Here is a 22,337-nt window from a genome sequence, read left to right on the forward strand (position 1 = left end):
CTGTCTGACCAACACAATGAAGGCACTGGTCCCAAAGCCATTTACCCGTCCCGTCAACGGAGTGCTCGCCCCCCCCCCCGACCGTGGGAGAGCTAAGGGAAGAGAACTTTATTTCGCCTTCCGTCACAGTGAGGAATGTGGAGGAGTCACTGTGGTGGATGTTTATGTTAACATGTGTTTTGTGTGTTCTGTTGCTTTTTGCTTGCGTGACTGACTTGGCAAATGAAACTCCTCGTATGTTGCAAAACATACTGGGCTAATAAAGTGCGATTGTGATTGATTGATTGTGATTTGCCTTGTGCCCTGTAGGTCTTGGAAACCGACCGTACTGGCGCGCAGACGCGGTGATGCGTCACGCATGGAAACACCTCTGAAGAAAGGACTTGGGTGGGATTGGGTGAGATTGGAGGGGTGGGGGGTGGGGGGGAGGGGGCGGGGGGGAGGGGGAGGGGAGGAATTGAAGTTACAAACAAAACCAGTGTTCCAGTCATAAGAATGTTCCTTTGACGAGCGTCTTGGGATGGACATTCCATTTGCTCTGATGCCACTCTGGAACAAGGAAATTCCTGAGCGCGTATCTTCTTATCCACTACGCACGGCGCGGTGGAGAAAACCGCGGAGGGAGCGGGGCAAGGACATCGCGCTCCGTCTCGACACGGGCCGGGGGAGTCAACTTGGAACCAATCCACGGAACCTGCCCGCTGCCTCAACAAGTGAAAGTGCCCCTGCAACACATTGAAAATGCCACCTCTCTAATCATTGCAGGAGGTCGGGTGGGAAGATAGCATCTTTCAATAGGATAGAGGAAACTCAAAGAGAAGTTTTGTCCATCCAGTCAGAGTTGGAACGCCTTGAACATTGAATGCCTTTCCACGTCAGTGTTATGAAGTATTTTTTTACTGTGCCTGTAGTCTTGATTAATTTAAGACTTTTATTCTGATGTTACTGTAGAATTGGCCTTCTGTGCTAACTCCAAAGTAACCTATGCCACCTGTTATTGCTGGAGTAAAATGCCAGCAGCTTCCTGTGGCAGAGGCGTTGGCAGAGATTTGCCTGTGTTGCTTATACTAAGTGCATGATGTTTCAAAGACTGTGCCTTAACACTGAGGCATTTTAGAAATGGTGTTGAATGCACAAACATGGCTATATCTTAGCATAAGCAACGCAAGGCAAGAATGTCCTCCTTGCCTTTTCCCCGCATGGATTTTAAATCCCCGTGGAGTTTCAGAGCATTTCTAGCTATAAGCCCTCAGTGTTTGGGTTCACTTGGGAACCACATATAGAACAGCAATGAAGGCTCCAGATACGCTTGCATCTTATGGGAAGGGAAGATTTTGAACAAAGGAACAATAATTTTCACGGAAAAGTAATCATGGAAAAGTAATGCGTACACGGTCTATCCAGACATGAATGTAAAGGCGTGTTTTCCTTGGGAAAGGAAACTCCTTTTTGTATTAACTGTGGAGATGCGTCATTTATCTGCGGGATGAGACTCCGCAGATTTGATCCTGTCCTTCCTTGGTTATCCATTTGCTCACCACTTCGGCAATTTTGAAAGGTTTATCTTTTGCCAAGGGGCGATTACATTGGGCGCACGTTTTTTGGACCCTGTTACTCGTGTTCAATGGGGCAGCTGCAAGTCAATCACCCACGGCACATTCCTGACCCGCAGCCTCCAGTCCTGATTTAAAGTCACTGCGGTTAATGTATCTGAATTGCAATCTGAATTGGCCCCGTTGAGATCTGGGGATTATTTTGACGCTAATTCCATGTTTTATTTCGTTCTTCCTTCGTGAGCTAGTGTTGGAAGGCATGAAATTGGATAGAATCCTTGAAATTGGAGACCCCATCGTCTGTGTTCCCTGTAATATTCCTTTGCAATGTTATGACTGTCAGTTAAGAAAGATTTCTGATCCAGCGTTATAGGAACACATGCACTTCAAAGCCAAAGCCCTGTAATGCCTTACACACCTCGGCCCAGGGCAAGTTCAATCATTTTCGAGGAGTTCACTTCACTGAAGCATCTCCTGCTCTGGGCCAGGCAGGACTCTTTGTGGTTTCATAGCCAGTGGACACCGACAGGTCAGGGTGGCAGGGAGGGAAAGGGGCAATCCTCTTAGGTGAGGTTGCAGGGACTGGCTGGCATGAACTAGTGAGTTAGTACAACAGAGGAGGACAAAGCTGGTAGAATCAATTGTGCGATGGCTCTTGTGTTCTCGCTTGCACAAAATGCCTTTCCTTACAAACAGTCCAATAGAGTATTGGCATATCCCGATCCTCAATTAGCAAGTGTACTAGAACGTGGACTTTCAAAATGGCGCCTCTTGCATGCAGGCTCAGTATGTAGCAAGTGTACAGAAATAGTCCACTAAGTTCACATGCAAGAGGCCAGCGCCATGTTCAAAGTCCACGCTCTGGTTCTTATGAGCGGGGCCTGTTCCAGGCGAGCCCCAGGCTGTTGCAGGGCCTCCAGCCGTCTCCTTCATTGGACTCCCTGTCCCTCTCCTCACCCGTCCACCTTTGTTCCCGGGGGGGGGGATGCCTATATGGGCTCCTGAAAGCAGGAACACATCCATATCTGCACTTGGCCTCCCTCTTTCCTAGTTTATCTCATGTGTGTACATAGATCAGGCATGATTGAATGGCAGAGTACACTTCATGGGCCGAATGGCCTAATTCTGCTCCTATCACTTATGGGGCTCGAACACCTTTTCACTCCTTGTTTCCGGCCTGTTCTTGAGCCCGTTATGCTGCTATAACACAGAGTTTGCCTTAGGCCCGAGTTGGCCAAAACCTTGTTCTCTCTCTTTAACTGACTTTGCAGCAGGTGTAGCTGGCTTTCTCCAGCGGGTTACAAGTCCCGTCAAAATGCAACATGATGACCTTTGCAATCAGTTTGTCAGTGTCCCTAAATCTCCCAATGCCTCCAGAGTGTAGATTCTAGAGTGGGCCCGGCAATGCTTCACTGACTGAAGTGCTCGAAACCTGGTGTAGAAACAAAGAAACATAGACAATAGGTGCAGGAGTTGGCCATTCGGCCCCCAGTCAGTGTGATCATGGCTGATCATCCACAATCAGTACCCCGTTCCTGCTTTCCCCCCATATCCCTTGATTCCGTTAGCCCTAAGAGCTAAATCTAACTCTCTCTTGAAAACATCCAATGAATCGGCCTCCACTGCCTTCTGTGGCAGAGAATTCCACAAATTCACAACTCTCTGGGTGAAGAGGTTTTTCCTCATCTCAGTCCTAAATGGGCCTACACCTTATTATTCAACTGTGGTCGCTGGTTCTGGACTCCCCCAACATGGGGAACATTTTTCCAGCATCAAGCCTGTCCAATGCCTTAAGAATTTTATATGTTTCTATAAGATCCCCTAAATTCCAGTGAATACAAGCCCAGTCGACCCATTCTTTCATCATATGTCAGTCCTGCCATCCCTGGAATTAACCTGGTGAACCTACGCTGCACTCCCTCAATAACTGTGAAAGCAGTTTTATTTATTGGAATGCATTTTTTCTTAAATTATGTTCGTAAACATTGCTGTCCAAAGACTACACAATTATTTAAAGCAGGATCTTTTGCTATGGTTTCAAAGTAATTCATTGGTCTTTCATTTTCCAATGCGCTACTAATCCGTAGAGCAAAATTAGTTTGAACGCCGGTAGAAAATGTCAATATATATTACTTCTTCTGCACCCCCAAGAATGACTCGGATCTGCCAGTGATGTCCTGGATTGCATCACTGGTTCGGTTCAGTGGGAGGGAACTATGAGGAGGGAATGACACAAAGTGCTGGAGTAACTCAGCGGGACAGGCAGCATCTCTGGAGAGAAGGAATGAGTGACATTTCCGATCGGGGGGCAGCACGATGGCACAGTAATGTCGCCCTTGTGCAAGGAATAGATGAGTAAGTGGGATAACATCGTGTGAAAGGGTGATCGATGGTCGGCGTGGACAAAGAAGCGTCTGAAGAGGGGTCTCAACCTGAAACGTCACCCATTCCTTCTCTCCAGAGACGCTGCCTGTCCCGCTGAGTTACCCCTGCACTTTGTGTTTCTCTTCGGTTTAACAGCATCTGCAGTTCCTTCCCACACATGAGGATAGAATGGATTTGCAGTAAATTAAAACCACCAGTGGTAGTTAAGGAAAAGGTAAGCTATGGACTTGGGGAAAATAGTCTTCAAAATAATCCATACCTTGTACAAATCCATAACGCTGCCTCTGTATTTTTCTTGCCTTTTTTCCATGTATTCCGTATGAAGTATTTAGTTTGTATTTTAACCATTCCAATTCATTCCAAATCCTACAATCTTGTAGCTGACTGTATCTTTTCATACATGTGTGTAAAAAAAAGTTCAATTATCTCCAATTTTCAATGTTATTTTAATAATCTGTTTTAAAACAAATCTATGCCAAAGTTGAGCCTTTCCGTCTCTTCAGCAATTCTGTATATATTATTCTTAATAATTATTATAAATCCACCTCTCTGGTCTAAGTGTTGTGATTTATCTGTTAAATTAGTTTTGTTTAATTTAGAGAAACAGGCCCTTCAGCCCACTGAGTCTACACCGACCAGCGATCCCCGCACACTTAATACTATCCCACACACACAAGGGACATTTTTTACATTAATATCAAGCCAATTAACCTACAAACCTGTACGTCCGTCTTTGGAGTGTGGGAGGAAACCGAAGATCTCGGAGAAAACCCACGCGGGTCACGGGGAGAGCGTGCAAACTCCATACAGACAGCACCCGTAGTCGGGATCTACTGCTGCACCAGCGTGCCGCCCATAAATGTTCTATTGAACGTTGATCACCAGTATTTCTAGTGGCCATTGGTTTTGGGATGGGGGGGGGCGGGGGAATTGTGGAGAGGCATGAAGAACAAAGCAACTGGAATCCAGAGCTGAAGTCGCCAAAGGGCAGTAAGAATTTATGTCCGAGTGTGCAGCATGAAAGCAAAGAAGCTGGTGCTTCCGACGGCATCACTCTCAGAATCACGCAAGCCTCTTCACCACGACAAGGTAAACAATACGATGAGGAGTAGGAGAGTATGTGTTTGTGAGAGTGTCTGAAAGATAGAAACATAGAAACATAGAAAATAGGTGCAGGAGTAGAGGCCATTCGGCCCTTCGAGCCTGCACCGCCATTCGATATGATCATGGCTGATCATCCAACTCAGTATCCCATCCCTGCCTTCTCTCCATACCCCCTGATCCCTTTAACCACAAGGGCCACATCTAACTCCCTCTTAAATATAGCCAATGAACTGTGGCCTCAACTACCTTCTGTGGCAGAGAATTCCACAGATTCACCACTCTCTGTGTAAAAAATGATTTTCTCATCTCGGTCCTAAAAGACTTCCCTCTTATCCATAAACTGTGACCCCTTGTTCTGGACTTCCCCAACATCGGGAATAATCTTCCTGCATCTAGCCTGTACAACCCCTTAAGAATTTTGTACGTTTCTATAAGATCCCCCCTCAATCTTCTAAATTCCAGCGAGTACAAGCTGAGTCTATCCAGTCTTTCTTCATATGAAAGTCCTGCCATCCCAGGACTCAGTCTGGTGAACCTTCTCTGTACTCCCTCTATGGCAAGAATGTCTTTCCTCAGATTAGGAGACCAAAACTGTACGCAATACTCCAGGTGTGGTCTCACCAAGACCCTGTACAACTGCAGTAGAACCTCCCTGCTCCTATACTCAAATCCTTTTGCTATGAAAGCTAACATACCATTCGCTTTCTTCACTGCCTGCTGCACCTGCATGCCTACTTTCAATGACTGGTGTACCATGACACCCAGGTCTCGCTGCATCTCCCCTTTTCCTAATCGACCACCATTTAGATAATATTGTGTATGTGTGTGTGTGTGAGTATGTGTGATTGTGTGTGAGTGACTGCATGTATGAATGAGTGTGTGTGTGGCAGTGTGCATGGGAGAGTGAGTGAGTGTGACAATGAAAGCTGTATGTGCCCAAGGTAGGCACAAAAAGCTGGAGTAACTCAGCGGGTGAGGCAGCATCTCTGGAGAGGAGAAATGGGCGACGTTTCGGGTCGCGACCCTTCAGACTGATGTCAGGGGAGGGGACGGGACAAAGATAGAATGCAGGCAGAGACAGTAAGACTAGCGGGAGAACTGGGAAGGGGATGGAGAGAGAGGGAAAGCAAGGGCTACCTGAAGTCAGAGAAGTCAATGTTCATACCGCTGGGGTGTAAACTACCCAAGCGAAATATGAGACGAAGTTCCTCCAACTTGCGCTGGGCCTCACTCTGACAATAGAGGAGGCCCAGGACAGAGAGGTCAGATTGGGAATGGGAGGGGGAGTTAAAGTGCTGAGCCGCCAGGAGATCAGATAGGTTAAGACGGACTGAGCGGAGGTGTTCAGCGTATTCAGTTCAGTGTTCAGTGTATGTGCCTATAACTAAGTGCATGTATGTGTGTGAGTAAATATATGCACATATATGAGGGATTCTGTGTTTGATTAGTGCAGAGTTGTGAGCATGACAAGCACATGTAGGAAGGAACTGCAGTTGCTGGTTTAAACTCAAGATAGACATAGAATGCTGGAGTAACTCAGCGGGACAGGCAGCATCTCTGGAGAGAAGGAATGAGTGATGTTTCAGGCCGAGAAAGTCTGAAGAAGTGTCTCGACCTGAAACGTCACCCATTCCTTCTCTCCAGAGATGCTGCCTGTCCCGCTGAGTTACTCCAGCATCCTGTGTCTAGCATGGCGAGCATTCTCCATTTTGAGCAGCGTTCATTCTTGCCAAGATTGACTCCAATGAAAGAAGACTGGGTACCTAGGTGATGTGGCTGAGGGCTCCCAAAGACCCTCTCACCATTACTCAACCTGAGACACTTTCAGCTGAAGTCAAAGGACTGTTGTCAAACTTCAACCATTTTGTGCTGAAATGACTTGAGCAAAGCCTTACAGTAGGTGGCAGTATTTCCCATGAGTTAACCTCAGGATTTGGCTCCAAGGCTGAGTTTGTTTATCAGGCTTCTGTTGCACCTAGGCCCTTCCGATCAGCAGTTGCCAACCTTTTTGAATTGTTCAGTCGGCAAAATCACCACCGTCTCCATCATGATGTCACTGGCTGTTTCTTTTCAGTTGGGACTTTCCAGGGAATGACTGAGGACTGCTCACTGTCCTACAGTTAGATTTAATTCACTCTTTTTATGCCATGAAATTCCTGTCTGGACCCAAAACGTTGATTTACACCTTTGTCCTCACGCATGCAATATCTTTTATCTTCAACCCCAGTTTTGTGGGTTTCGAGGTGGCTGACGAAGCCAATGTGGGACCCACAGATGAGGGACGAGGTGGATGGGTAATCGGTGAGATGGTGGCCTCTTTCTGCCACATAGACAGGCAGGGTTTTAGTGTGCTCATGCCCTTGAGATTCTCAATACCATCCTCAATGGTCCTTCCTCAATTATGACCAGAGATTCCCAGGAGTCAACAGGGATGTTGCATTTTTTAAAGGACATCCAGCACATCCTTGAATCTTTTTCTCAGTCCTCCTGGTAATCTCTATCCATGGAAGATCTCGGAAGCGAGCTCACATTCTACCAGTCCCCACAAATGTACTGGCCCTTATTTTTGGAAGAACATTTCACAAGACACTTTCTTGAATGCCTCTTCCGAAGCTGATCAATCTCAGTGTTAACAGAATGTCTTCTACCAGGACTGGGTAATTGTTTAATGACAGATTTTGACATATACATGTATCACCGCAATGTCCCACCATTGTAATAATTTCCTTCAATCTAATTTGCCATCCTCTGTTCAATGCCTCCCCTCTCCTTCCTCCTAATGAAAACATTTCCCATTGCCAGTGAGTGAGTTCTCAGCTGGCCAGCTCTGACAATGCTCAGACACCAAACAAGGTCAGATTTGAACAGAGCGCGCTGGCAATGGGGACCTAAGCAGAATCCTGATGTTCATAGCGCTCAGTGCGACCAATTGCAAATACTTCTATTATATAAGTCCACACTCGTTCTCAGCTGTTTGGAATAGATTCAGTAGAACACAACAAAGGCCTCTGCAAACACAGTGTGACATTCATTCCAGGCTTGCACACAGCCCTCAGCATGCAGAGTGTGTACCATGACTCCATCTGCCTATTATCCATTCCGTACTCTAAAAAATAACAACTCTGGCTGCCCTGACCGTGTTATTTCAAGATAGTCTCAGGAGAAGGGAACGGATAAAGATGAGAATGGATTTCTTCTCTCGGAGGCTCAGGAAGCTTCAGAATGTTCTCCTCCAGGGAGCTGTGGAGGCACAGCCGTTGAGTGGATCCAGGACTGGGTGGTTGGAATTTTGAGCACATCGACCACCAGGAAGCAAACAGAAAAGTATTGCGAGGTGCAGGATCAACCTTGGTTTTATTGATGAGCAAGCTCAAGGGCTGAACGGTGTCCTTAGTTTAGAGGTTTTAGTTTAGAGATACAGCACAGAAACAGGCCCTTCAGCCCACCGAGTCCGTGCCGACCAGCGATCGTCCGTCCACACTAGTTCTATGTCATCCCACTTTCTCATCCACTCCTTACACACTAGGGGGCAATTAACAGAGGGGCCGATTAACCTACAGACCCGCACGTCTTTGGAGTGTGGGTGGAAACCGGAGCACCCGGAGGAAGCCCACGTGGTCACTGGGAGAACGTGCAAACTCCACGCAGGCAGCACCCGAAATCAGGATCGACCGTGGGTCTCTGGCACTGAGGCAGCAGCTCTACCCGCTGCACCACTTTGCCGCTTTTGATTATGATTTTATATGGTAACAGCTTGAGTTCTGTGTGTGTTTAATAGGGCGGAAAATTGATGTATGTATCTTAATATTTTATCAGTAAGCCTATTTAGAAATATGGAAAGTGAATATGTAAATCCTGATTTGAATATACCACTTCCATTTATACCTTGTCTTGGGGTGAGAGAGGGTTGGGCATGTGTTGTTCTGAGAGGGATTATCCATTTGTGAGTTGGTGCTCTCTACAGACGAGAGAAAAACATTATATCTGAGTAGCAACAGTGTTATTGGTTTAGATAATTGACACGTCGTCAAAAGGGAAAGCAAGATTTGTGTTTTAATCGCTTCCAAAACACGCACCAAACATTGTTTTATCTAAAAGTCCTGTCTCTGCCTTTTCTTCGACCAGAAAACACAGCAAGCATCAACAGTTACCAAACGTTTTAGCTCCCATTCCCATACTGTTCTGCCCTGGGCCTCCTCCACTGTCAGAGTGGGGCCCACACACAAATAGGAGCTACAGCACCTCATATTTTGCTTGACCAGCTTACAACACAGCGGGGACAGGCAGCATCTCTGGAAGGAAGGAAAGGCTGACGTTTTGGGTCGAGACACTTCTTCAATCTGACGAAGGGTCTCGACCCGAAAAGTCACCCATTCCTTCTATCCCGAGATGCTGCCTGTCCCGCTGAGTTCCTCCAGCGTTTTGTGTCTATCTTCGGTTTAAACCAGCATCTGCAGTTCCTTCTGACACAGCTTGGATGGACTGTCTGGATTGAGAGAGGTGCTTGGACACTAAGTGGTGGCAGATTAGGGTCTGGGCTGCAGAGCCGTTGGATCAGCGCCAGGATTGGGGAGTGGTGGATGGTGGAGAGGGTGGTGCTATTCATGAATGGAAAGGGACCAACAGAGTTGTCTCACAAGTGTCCCAGTCAATTCTCCGCGAGGCTGTCTCCGTTGCCTGTCCCCAGGTCAAGAGGACCCTGCACCTCCTGCCATGTCCCTAAGGGTGGAATGACCATCCCCAAAATCCTGTTGGTGTGACTTGCAACAGTGTTCAGTTAACTGAGTCAAACAAAATAAATTAAAATATTTAACTCTGGGAGAAAAATATTATTTTAATTGCTGATCAAACACAAGACATCACATTGTCTTCTGACATTTACACAATATATATATACACATATGTAGAGGGAGAATTGTAATGTAAAACACAATCAGACACAAGCAGAGGTTGAACCCAAAGCAAGGTTGGTTTCAATGGAATGACACTCAGACAGGTGAGCCGAAGTTAAAACAAAAGCTCTAATTATTTTCACACTAATGATGAGATAACGAGTTACAATGTGTTTGAATGTTAAAATGAAAATGATGAACACACCAAAGGATAGAGTCGTAGAGTCGTACAGTGTGGATACAGGCCCTTCTGCCCAACTTGCCCACAGTGACCAACACCCCATCTACACTAGTCCCGCCTGCCTGAACTTTGTCCAAATCCCTCTAAACCTGTCCTATCCATTTGCCTGTCTAAATGTTTCTTAAACGTTGCAATAAACCTACCTCAACCACCTCCTCCGGCAGCTCGTTCCATACACCCACCACCTTTTGTGTGAAAAAGTTACCTCTCAGGTTCCTATTAAATCTTTTCCCCCCTCACAGTGAACCTATGTCCTCTGGTCCTCGATTCTCATAAACTGGGCAGATGGACACAAAATATAACCATATAACAATTACAGCACGGAAACAGGCCATCTCGGCCCTACAAGTCCGTGCCGAACAACTTTTTTCCCTTAGTCCCACCTGCCTGCACTCATACCATAACCCTCCATTACCTTCTCATCCATATGCCTATCCAATTTATTTTTAAATGATACCAACGAACCTATATAACCATATAACAATTACAGCACGGAAACAGGCCAAAATGCTGGAGTAACTCCCTGGAATTCCCTGCCACAGAGGGCAGTGGAGGCCAAGTCACTGGATGGATTTAAGAGAGAGTTAGATAGAGCTCTAGGGGCTAGTGGAGTCAAGGGATATGGGGAGAAGGCAGGAACGGGGTACTGATTGGGGACGATCAGCCATGATCCCAATGAATGGTGGTGCTGGCTCGAGGGGCTGAATGGCCTACTCCTGCACCTATTTTCTATGTTTCTATGTATCTATGTAACTCAGCGGGACAGGCAGCATTTCTGGAGAAAAGGAATGGGTGACATTTCGGGTTGAGAACCTTCTTCAGACTGAGAGTCGGGGGAGAGGGTGATACAAAGCTAAGGAAGTGTAATTCCACCCTTCTAAACCCTTTTCCCCATGACATTCCCAGTCACTATTGGGAAAGTTAAAATTCCCTACTAATACAACCTACTGCCTGCAATCCCCCGGCACATTTGCTCTTCTATTTAGGGGCCTGTAGTACACCCTCAACAAGGTGATCATCCCCTTTTTATTCCTCAGCTCCATTCATATAGCCTCACTAGACAAACCGTCTGCAATGTTCCCTCTGACCACGGCTATGACATCCTCCTCAACCATTAACCCAACACCCCCTCCTCTTTTACCCCCACCTCTGTCACTCCTGAAACACCTGTACCTTGGAACATTGAGCTGCCAGTCCTGGCCCTCTCTTAAGCAGGTTTCCATAATGGTGGCAACATCCCAGTCGCACATACCTATCTATACCCTAAGCTCATCTGCCTTACCCGTCAGGCCCTTTACATTAAAATACGTTCAATTTATGAATCAATTAAACAATTTTACTGCAAATTTCACTTCATAAACTGTATTTTTTTCTTTCATCTATTGTGCATTCTTTTATATTTCAGTGTTTGCTTTTTTGCATTACAGCCTAATTCCTAAAGGGCTTGAAGCTTTTCTTAAGGATCTGAAAGATAATGTGTACAAGTTGAGTTCAAATATGCTGGCCTTATTAGGTTAGAATTGTGCGTGCTGGATCTGAACATACAAGATAGCAATGAACAAGACCGATATAAGGGGTGCAATCCAGGAAGTGGTGTTCTGATATATTTTGTAACATTAAAATTTCAAAAGCATGAGATTTCAAAGGTAGCACAATTTTAAATCAAATATACGTCAGCAATTCTTTTTATACTCCCTGGGTGTAGAGCTGTTACCTGTTTGCACTTTAAACAAGTCAAACTAGTTTGGGTACACTCAGTTCATGATTCCTTCAACACCCTGTAATTATTGACATTACTTTGAATTCACATGAGTAAGTGAAATGCCACCCCTTGAGCTCTCCTGAACACAATATTTGGACTGCATTCAAAGGTATACATAATCACATCCAGCCATTTTCCCACGGCGAATTGCCCTTAAACTTCATTGATGAGTGTGTATACAACTAAGCCACCATTCTGAGCCACAATGTTTCTAAACATGGCTCGAAGGGCCGAATGGCCTCCTCCGGCACCTATTTTCTAAACAGCAACGTTTAGATGGTGGTGGTCTTTGGCAAGCTTTAGTCAAAACACCAGGATAATTAATTCCCTTTTAGACAATAGACAAAAGACAATAGGTGCAGGAGTAGGCCATTCGGCCTTTCCAGCCAGCACCGCCATTCAATGTGATCATGGCTGATCATCCCCAATCAGTACCCCGTTCCTGCCTTCTCCCCATATCCCCTGACTCCGCTATTTTTAAGAGCCCTGTCTAGCTCTCTCTTGAAAGCATCCAGAGAACCGGCCTCCACCGCCCTCTGAGGCAGAGAATTCCACAGACTCACCACTCTCTGTCAGAAAAAGTGTTTCCTCGTCTCCGTTCTAAATGGCCTATGAACTTCTATGAACAGTATCACGGGACTGTTTCCAGGCGCCAAACATCAGATTGGGACCTTTAGTTTATGGCCTGAAAGATGCCATTGTGCACAAGCCATTCCCCTTGGTCCTTATGACCTGCAGTGTGTGTTTGATGCATGCGTATCTGATTACTTGTACTGACTCCAGTGCTTCTTGGTATTATATTCAGTGAACTGCATCCATAATAGCCATTCACATGATTTCTTCATCCTTGGAAGGCATGAAACACACAAAAGTATTGGACCACAACCTACCCAAACAGATCCGTGGACAGATAAAAAAAACATCAACAAAGACCATGTTTAGATTTACTGCACGGAACGGAGATCCTTGAATCTCAAAAATAACAAATGGGAGCGAGCCTGCGTTAAAATCCAGTCAAATCCTGTCTCATTCTTTAAGAATAAGCTTGATGTGATACTGTAACTACCCACAGAAGTGGCTGTTTCTCTGTCTGGAAACAGTCTCATAGGGTGAAGCACAGCCAGGGATTTTTTACACAGTAAAGCTGTTGATGGTAAGCGTAGTACCATATTTTGGCAGTCTCCAGTGACCAAAGATCAAAACTCTGGAGTTTCCTCCTTAAATAGTCTCCATCTAACTCCTTCCTTCACACTACTTAAATCCGAGCTGTCAATCACACGTTCTGATATCTCATTGTGAAATTTTGTCTGATGGTGTTGCTGCAAAAATGCTTTGTTTTATTAAAGATGTTTAGTAATTGCAAGTTGTAGTTATTAAGTAATTGATATTGCTGAGAATGTCAGTTCTAGTGCGTTTATACAATTGACAGCATGCAACATTTGCTCCAACAATCTGGGTCCAATCCTTAAGTCTCCGTGAAGTTTGCATGTTTTCACTGTGACTGCATGGGTTTCTCCTGGGTCCTCCAGTTTCCTCCCACAACCCAAAGACTCATGAGCTGGTAGCTTAATTGGCTGCTGTAAATTATCCCAATCATTAGGTGATGTGGAATCTTGGAGGAGTTGATGAGAATGTGGGGAGAATCTTCTTCTTTCGTGTCCATCTTCCATGTTTCAAATGTTGACCTCGCTGTCATCGTTCGTCCTGAAAAGGCCGCAAGCTTCCGGCGACAATCAGTGGGAGCCGTCACTTGTTGCAATAGATGATGTTGGTGGCAGAATTAGCTCAAGTTCAAGTGAGTTTATTGTCATGTGTCCCTGTATAGGACAATTAAATTCTTGCCTTACTTCAGCACACAGAAAATAGTAGGCATTTACTACAAAACAGATAAATGTGTCCATATACCATGATATAAATATATACACACATGAATAAATAAACTGGTAAAGTGCAAATAACAGAAAGTGGTTGTTAATAATCAGAGTTTTGGCCGAGCCAGGTTTAATAGCCTGATGGCTGAGGGGAAGTAGCTATTCCGATGACTATTCCGAGGAAGTAGCTATAACTCAGCATCCATAAGGACTCATCACACCCCTGCCACGGTCTGTTTCAACTACTTCCCTCCGGCAGACGTTACAAGGCCTTCTACGCCCGAACCTCCAGACTCAGGAACAGTTTCATCCCAAGAGCTATAGCGGCTCTGAACCGGCCCTAATGAGTGCCCCCCCACCCACTCCCTTTGGACAGTCTCCCTCAGATGGTCACGTCAATCAATTCAGCTTGTTTATTTATGTATTGTATTTATTTACCTTTCTTGTACATCAGTGGAGCTGCACACTAAATCTCGTTGCACTGACGTGCAATGACAATAAAAGATATATTATTATTATTATTATTATTATTCCTGAACCTAGTTGTTGCAGTCTTCAGGCTCCTGTACCTTCTACCTGAATTAGCTCAGGATACTTCCAGTTTCCAGCCCCGTGATGTGGATGCTTCTGCTATGGGGCCGTGGGGAGAATAAAATGCCATTAGTGTAACATAGAAACATAGACAATAGGTGCAGGAGTAGGCCATTCGGCCCTTCGAGCCAGCACCGCCATTCAATATGATCATGGCTGATCATCCAACTCAGTATCCCATCCCTGCCTTCTCTCCATAACCCCCTGATCCCTTTAGCCACAAGGGCCACATCTAACTCCCTCTTAAATATAGCCAATGAACTGTGTGGCCTCAACTACCTTCTGTGGCAGAGAGTTCCAGAGATTCACCACTCTCTGTGTGAAATTTTTTTTTCTCATCTCGCCTAAAGGATTTCCCCCTTATCCTTAAACTGTGACCTCTTAGGATTAGTGTAAAATGGACATTTGGTGCTTGGCATGGAATTGGTGGGCCAAAGGGCCATTTCTGTGCTCTATGACTCTATTTGCACATCGCAGAATGATGGCAAGATTTTTCTGAAGATAAAATAATTTCTGGCCTACACTCATGTTATGCGATTTTCTAAATCATATTTATTGACACCACAATATTAGTCAATGAATTGATGGTGGGGCAAAGCACGTGACTCACAACCAAATGAGTGTGTAGTGAACAACATCAATATATCGAGAAAATGGAGCTGTTTAAAGAGTGTAGGAAACAAAACCTCGGCCAACCTCTGGTAACTGGAAGGATAAGGGAGGAAAGGGAGGTCAAATTGCAGGTATATGAGAAAGTGGTGGTATTTTGCTCTTGAAGGGCCAGCACAAACTCGATGGGCTGAATGGGGCTATGTTATTACCATGCAAGGGTTCTCCATTTACACAGGGTATTACCAAAGTATGTGCCTACAATTCCCCAAGCAGCAGTGAGATATGAGTTACGTTGGATGAGTGATTTAATGCTTTATGGCACTCGGTGGGTGGCTATATTTCACTCAGGGGCAGATCCATTGTCATCCATCCAACACTGCAAGTTGCGTAGGTTTAAATCGAAGATAGACACAAAATAGACAAGAAGGGTCTCGACTCGAAACTTTCACCCATTCCTTCTCTCCAGAGATGCTGCCTGTCCCGCTGAGTTACTCCAGCTTTTTGTGTCTACCTTCAACACCGCAAGTTGCCATTTTCTGGCTGAATAGTAAAATGTCTGTGTTTGTGCCCAGTTCTGAGTATCAATAAATCACTCGTCCAGAATATCGTACCGCCAGGACAGTACAAAGGCCTGGCTTGGCAACGAGGCAGTTAATAATGAAACTCAGTTAGCATCACAGGGAGGATTTTTTTTGTTGTTGCAATTTTCTAAACCGTAATTTCAGTGTTTGTCGAAGAGCTCCTGAATTCGGACTGGAGAACGGCAATTTAATTTCTGTCAATCACAGCAGTGCTCCTGAAAGGTGGGCTTCCCCTTGGTCTAGTTGTACAGCAGTTTATGGAGGTGTAAAAACAAATTGGCTGGGGAGGAGGGAGCCAGTCTATCAGGTTCATCACCAGTGACCAAGGTGAAGAAGATGGGAAGGATGATTCCCTGACATCTAACGCCTTCTGCTTCGGAGGATGCTCCAGTGAAAGAATGTTGCACAGTTTGGTTTAGTTTAGAGATACAGCACGGAAACAGGCTCTTCGGCCCACCGGTAAATGTAAAAACTGTCCCTAGTGTGTGTAGGATAGTGTTACGATGCGGGGATCTCTGGTAGGCGCGGACCCCGAGCGCCCAAGAGCCTGTTTCCGCGCTGTATCTCCGCTTCTGATCATCAGATCGGCTAAATGTTTCTCAATTCCCACTTCTAGAGGTGAGCCATGAATCTAGCTGCAATCTAGGTGATATAACACCTCCATCCCCAGCTGTGATGTGGAATTTCATGAGCTATGCAGTCACTCAGTGGCAGTGACCGAGGCAAGTCACAGTCACAGTGCATCCAACAGTTTGGTAGGGCTGCACCAGAGTCGTGCACGCCTGGTGACCATATCTACTTCCTGCGGGATATGCGTCAGTCACTGCTCCAATAGAAATGCAAACGACATGCAAATGACCACGAGACCATGAACAAATGCAACTTTTCCACAAAGCAAAAAAACAAAGTGCTGGAGGAACTCAGCAGGTTCGGCAGCATCTGTGGAGGGAAATGGACAGACAACGTTTTTGGATCGGGTCCCAGCTTCAGACCCAAATGCCGTTTGCCCATTTGTGTCCAGAACTACAGCAGATTTACTGAATTCCTCCAGCAGTTTGCTCTTTGCCCAAGATTCCAGCATCGGTCACTGCCACTGAGTGACTGCATAGCTCATGAAACTCCACATCACAGTTGGGGATGGAGGTGTTATATCACCTAGATGGCTGCAATGGCTCACCTCTAGAAGTGGGAATTGAGAAACAGTTAGCCGATCTGATGATCAGAAGAGAAGATGACAAATATATCCATGATATTTGACACAACTTAGTTGGACATTGTCCTCAGCAGAGCAGATCATGAAAATGGGGTACAATTGAGACATCTTTGATGATGAAGTCCTGTTGCTTGAGGATTGCACCATGTTCAATTCCTTTCACAATGCCCCAGCAAATGAAGCAATTGATGCCGGCTTGCAACAATAGACACAGCGTGACAAATCAGAAAATGAGAAATTGACTTGCATTTGTATAACACTGACAAGGTAGGTCTATGCAATTGAATTTCTAGATCAGGTGCTTTATTTAGCCATTGCTTGTAGATGGTTTGAGGAGGCTATATTATAATGGGCAAACAGAGAAAGGAATTGCAAATAACCCCATTGGCTCATTCCTTAATATCACACCACATATTAACTTTCGCAAACAGAACATATGCAAAGTTACTTTCAATTATACTGCAAGCTATTATACTGTGTAGACATTGCATATTGTACGCTCGGAATCTCAATAAAAGGCCCCATAACACCCTGGGAACCATTAAAACAGAATGATGCTAAACCCAACAAACCTGGAACAAAACGGAGAAAACAATCGACATTTAGCCATAATTGGGCTGGGAAGCAGAAATAGCCAACGTTTCTGCACCTGCTTTTCATTTGATAACCCCCTTGCAGTAAAATGAATGTATCAGGTAGAAGATGTCTTGAAGCAGGGTCTTGAGCCAAAACGTCAACAATTCCTTTGCCCCAACAGATGCACTGAGTTCCTCCGCCATTTTGTTTTTTTTTACTCCAGCATCTGTAACCTCTCAGGTAGGATATTAGTCGCGCTCGTACATACTCTACACTCACCACTTCATACCATTTTGAGAGCAGTACCAGAAGAGAATTGATGTTCGTAGAATTCCCGTGGTACCAGTCAGGGCGAATGTGGGAAGAGTTCAAGAGAAAGATCTCAAACTGACTTTGAGTTTTATTTCAAGAATCCAAAGCTTGAATCCATACCTCTTACACCTCAATCCTGGCGCAGCAGTTACTGCTCTTCCTCCTGGGTTCCACTTCCAACCTTGCTGTCTGTGTGGAGTTTGCATGTTCTCCCTGTGACCGCATGGATTTCGCCAGGTGCTCCAGTCCCCGTCGCATCCCAAAGATCTGTTTCTTATAGAAACATATAAAATTCGTAAAGGATTGGACAGGCTAGATGCAGGAAAAATGGTACCGATGTTGGGGGAGTCCAGGACCAGGGGTCACAGTTTAAGAATTAGGAAGAATTAAGAATGGGCCATTTAGGATTGAGATGAGGAAAAACTTTTTCACCCAGAGAGTTGTAAATCTGTGGAATTCTCTGCCACAGAAGGCAGTGGAGGCCAATTCACTGGATGTTTTCAAGAGAGAGTTAGATTTAGCTCCTAGGACTCAAGGAATCAAGGGATATGGGGGAATCATATTGAATGGTCATATTGAATGGCGGTGCTGTCTCGAAGGGCCAAATGGCCTACTCCTGCACCTAGTTTCTATGTTGGCTGCTGTAAATCAGCGCTGGCGTAGGTAATGGCAAAAGAATCAAAAGGGGAGTTGATTGGCATGTGGCAGAACATAAGTTGCAGGGTTACAGACACAAAGAAAGGGGGAATGGGACTGTTATGATTGCTTCATGGTGTGGATCCCAGAGGCTGAATGGTCTCCTTCTGTATGGTAGTAAGTAAGGACACACACACACCTACACTCTGTTTTTAAGAAGGAACTGCAGATGCTGGAAAATCAAAGGTACACAAAAATGCTGGAGAAACTCAGCGGGTGCAGCAGCATCTATGGAGCGAAGGAAATAGGCAACGTTTCGGGCCAACACTCTGAAGGAAATAGGCAACGTTTCGGGCCGAATCCCTTGGGAAATAGTCAACGTTTCAGGCCGAAACCCTTCGGGTTTTGGCCCAAAACGTTGCCTATTTCCTTCAGGGTTTCGTCCCGAAATGTTACCTATTTCCTTCGCTCCATAGATGCTGCTGCACCCGCTGAGTTTCTCCAGCATTTTTGTCTACCTTCCACCTATCACTTGCCAGGCTTTTCCCCACAACTACCTCTGATTCCCCTCCTACCATCAGTCTAATAAAGGGTCCCAACTTGAAAAGGCGCCTGCAATTTTGCTGTGTGAAGAGAAAGAGAGGTGCGAACATTACTGGGTAAAACCCCAGCAAGATTGAATGTGTGAACACGCCAAGAACATATCAAGAATTTTGCATAGTTTTTGTTTGTATATTTTATGAATCAACTTCCTACTCTGGGAAAATTGCCCCCACTTTTCTTTTTCACGCCCCCACCCCATTCCCATCTACCCATCATCCCTCCATCTGGTTCTACATTTCTCTCCCCCCCCCCCCCCCCCCCAATCTTTCTTTCCTATCATTCCACCACGTGTACACTTTTGTCTTCTCTACCTTCATTTGAGTTTAGTTTAGAGGTACTGCATAGAAGCAGGCCCTTCGGCCCACTGAGTCCATGTTGATCTTTCTTCCCAATAACCCTTTCTGGCTTAAGCCCTCCCGTCACCACCTCCACAGTTTAAATTCCATTTGGAATATTTTGGAGGACCAAAAAACGTTGCCTATTTCCTTCGCTCCATAGATGCTGCTGCACCTGCTGAGTTTCTCCAGCATTTTTGTCTATCCACACCTACACTCTGTTTTACACAATCTAATATTTCCCTCTTTATAAACCAGCGCTCCTAGTTGTGTGCATGTGGTGCCACAGGAGACCCTCGTTCAAGACTCTCGAGTGTTTAACGTGTAATATATGTACAGGGACTGGAACAATGACATTCTGACTTGCTTCAGCTTTACAGGCACGTTAACACAACTACGCAACTAAATGTGGAATAAACCAGAACACAGTAGAGTATCAGTTACACCAGGGAACCAGACCAAAACAATGCAAGTGGAAGAACATAATGCAACCAATTAAAAAGTCCATCTTAGCTTGGTGCTGAGGAGGTGTTGTGGTCAGGCTTGTGCAGTGTGGTTCAAGAATCTGATGGTTGATGGGAAGAAGCTGTTCTCGAGCCTGGAGGTCATGGTTATCGAGTTCCAGTTCCACCTTCCTGATGGTAGCAGTAGATGAGAACGTGGTTAGGGTGGCGTGATGATATTGGCTTGAGGCAGCAGATCCCTCCGAGAGAGGGGAGGGCAATGCCCATGTGGATGATATATAATAGCCACCGAAGTTGGTGAAACCTGTTTCCCAATAGGCTGCTTCAGTACTTCCCACATTTCCTTCAGCCTTCCCATCCCCTTTACATAGAAACATAGACAATAGGTGCAGGAGTAGGCCATTCGGCCCTTCGAGCCTGCACCATTCGCCATTCAATATGATCATGGCTGATCATCCAACTCAGTATCCCATCCCTGCCTTCTCTCCATACCCCCTGATCCCTTTAGCCACAAGGGCCACATCTAACTCCCTCTTAAATATAGCCAGTGAACTGTGTGGCCTCAACTACCTTCTGTGGCAGAGAGTTCCACAGATTCACCACTCTCTTTGCTCCCCATTACCTAAATGACTGCTTCACGAGTTAAATGACCTCACCCCTTACACTTCATACCATTGGAGGAGCATGAAAAGTGTGATTTGTAAGTGCACCATTTGAGAAGTCAGCTGACAAAGCAGCTGCTATCCTTGGATTTGCCCAAGGCGTGGAAGCAAAGCAAGAATTCCATTGTCCTGTCTGGGACACATGACAATAAACTCTCTTGAATCTTGAATCATGAATTAACCAAAACGTATTATAAAGCATTAATAGACCGGGTAGATGTCACAGAGTCCCTTGCCCAGAGTAGGGGAATCAAGAACCAGAGGGCGTTGGTTTAAGATGAAGGGGGAAAGATTTTATAGGGATCTGAGGGGTAACTTTTTCATTCAAAAGGTGGTGGGTGTATGGAACGAGCTGCCAGGGGAGATAGTTGAGGCTGGGACTATCGCAATGTTTAAGAAACAGTTAGACATGTACATGGATAGGACAGGTTTGGAGGGATATGGACCAAACGTAGGCAGGTGGGACTAGTGTAGATGGGACATGTTGGCCGGTGTGTGGGCAAGTTGGGCCGAAGGGCCTGTTTCAACGCTGCATCACTCTGAGGCACTGATAGGACGTCAGCTATTGTTTTGCTTTCACCAAATCAGATATCTGTGAAAAAAACACTGCTGGATTCAAATATGTGGTGTTTGACACAGTTGAGGGTGGGTCATGCAAATTAAATTTGAGGAACAACTAACTCGCAAGCAGCACCATGGAATTTGTCCCTGACTTCAAAGCTGCACATCAAATGATTTCTAAGTATCTGAATGATTAGTCATGGTGCACTGTTAATAGATGCACTCGGTTAATTTTATTTGTTTTAACGTTTTGAATTTGATCCTTCACCACGAGCATTCATCTGAAATGACATGTGCAGCCCCTACCTCACATGCTTTGTATCGCAAAGACACCAGGGCACTTGCTCGCACCCCAACACGAGCAGCAAGGTATGTGGCCACACCTGTTCATCTTGCACACCAACATCATGTTTTAGAAGCAGGGCAAACAGGAATTGTAAGGCTCACAAAGGCATGTGTGGTATGTCAGAATCCCATCCTGGGCAAGTCAAGCCAAGTCCGCAGGTCAAAATGTTACAATTGGTTAGCGAATCGCTAGGTTTTAGCTCTGCAGGTATACAGCATGCACGACTCCACTGGTCAAGCCCACGTGTTCAGGAAGTGCTGCATTCTTGTGAGGGTGTATTCAAAGGCTGCAGAAATGCGGCTAGCCACATGGTTGCTCCTCCAAGAGAGTATCAACATCAGCGCACATCTGCCAGTGTAGCTGTGGTCCAAAGAGAGCATTGCACACGCTGCTAGTCAGTCATAGGACACTTATTCTTGATAGTAAACCTTATGCAAAGGGTTCATGCTTAATCTGGTCTGAAGTTGGCTCTCGACCCGAAACGTCGCCCATTCCTTGCCTGTCCCGCTGCTTGTCCCGCTGAGTTACTCCAACTGTTTGTGCCTCCACTCATGCTTCAAAGTGAATCACAATTCAGTAGTGTGAGTATGTTGTGTTCTGTTTCTGACGTCCATTCCTTTAGAAGCAATGGAATGAAGTTTAGACAAGGAACGCAACACAATGACTCAACTATGGAATGCAGATGACACCGCCAACCAGTGAAGAATTTCGAGGCATCATTTTCATCGCTGTTTGTGCTTCTCACACAATAACACGCATTTTTATTTGCACCTTCACTGTAATAAAAACATCCCAGGAAGCTCTTCCCAGGAATGTCACCAAGACAACGGGCTGACAAATAGCCATGTGATTCCTGGGATGTCAGGACTTTCATATGAAGAAAGACTGGATAGACTCGGCTTGTACTCGCTAGAATTTAGAAGATTGAGGGGGGGATCTTATAGAAACTTACAAAATTCTTAAGGCGGTTGGACAGGCTAGATGCAGGAAGATTGTTCCCGATGTTGGGGAAGTCCAGAACAAGGGGCCACACACAC

At 45.5% G+C, this 22,337-nt stretch overlaps 1 protein-coding gene across 2 annotated transcripts in view; it reads left to right on the plus strand.

The window, feature by feature from the left end:
* Positions 1-4,482, plus strand: part of LOC116968805 (formin-like protein 3) — a 141,433-nt gene extending 136,951 nt beyond the window's left edge. For both annotated transcript variants that reach the window (XM_033015694.1, XM_033015695.1), the window contains one exon: positions 310-4,482. The gene's annotated coding sequence lies outside the window, so the exon portion shown is untranslated. The remainder of the gene's footprint in view (positions 1-309) is intronic.
* The last annotated feature ends 17,855 nt before the right edge of the window (positions 4,483-22,337 follow it).

Source organism: Amblyraja radiata, chromosome 46 (genome assembly GCF_010909765.2).
Source record: "Amblyraja radiata isolate CabotCenter1 chromosome 46, sAmbRad1.1.pri, whole genome shotgun sequence".
In the NCBI taxonomy this organism is placed as follows: domain Eukaryota; kingdom Metazoa; phylum Chordata; class Chondrichthyes; order Rajiformes; family Rajidae; genus Amblyraja; species Amblyraja radiata.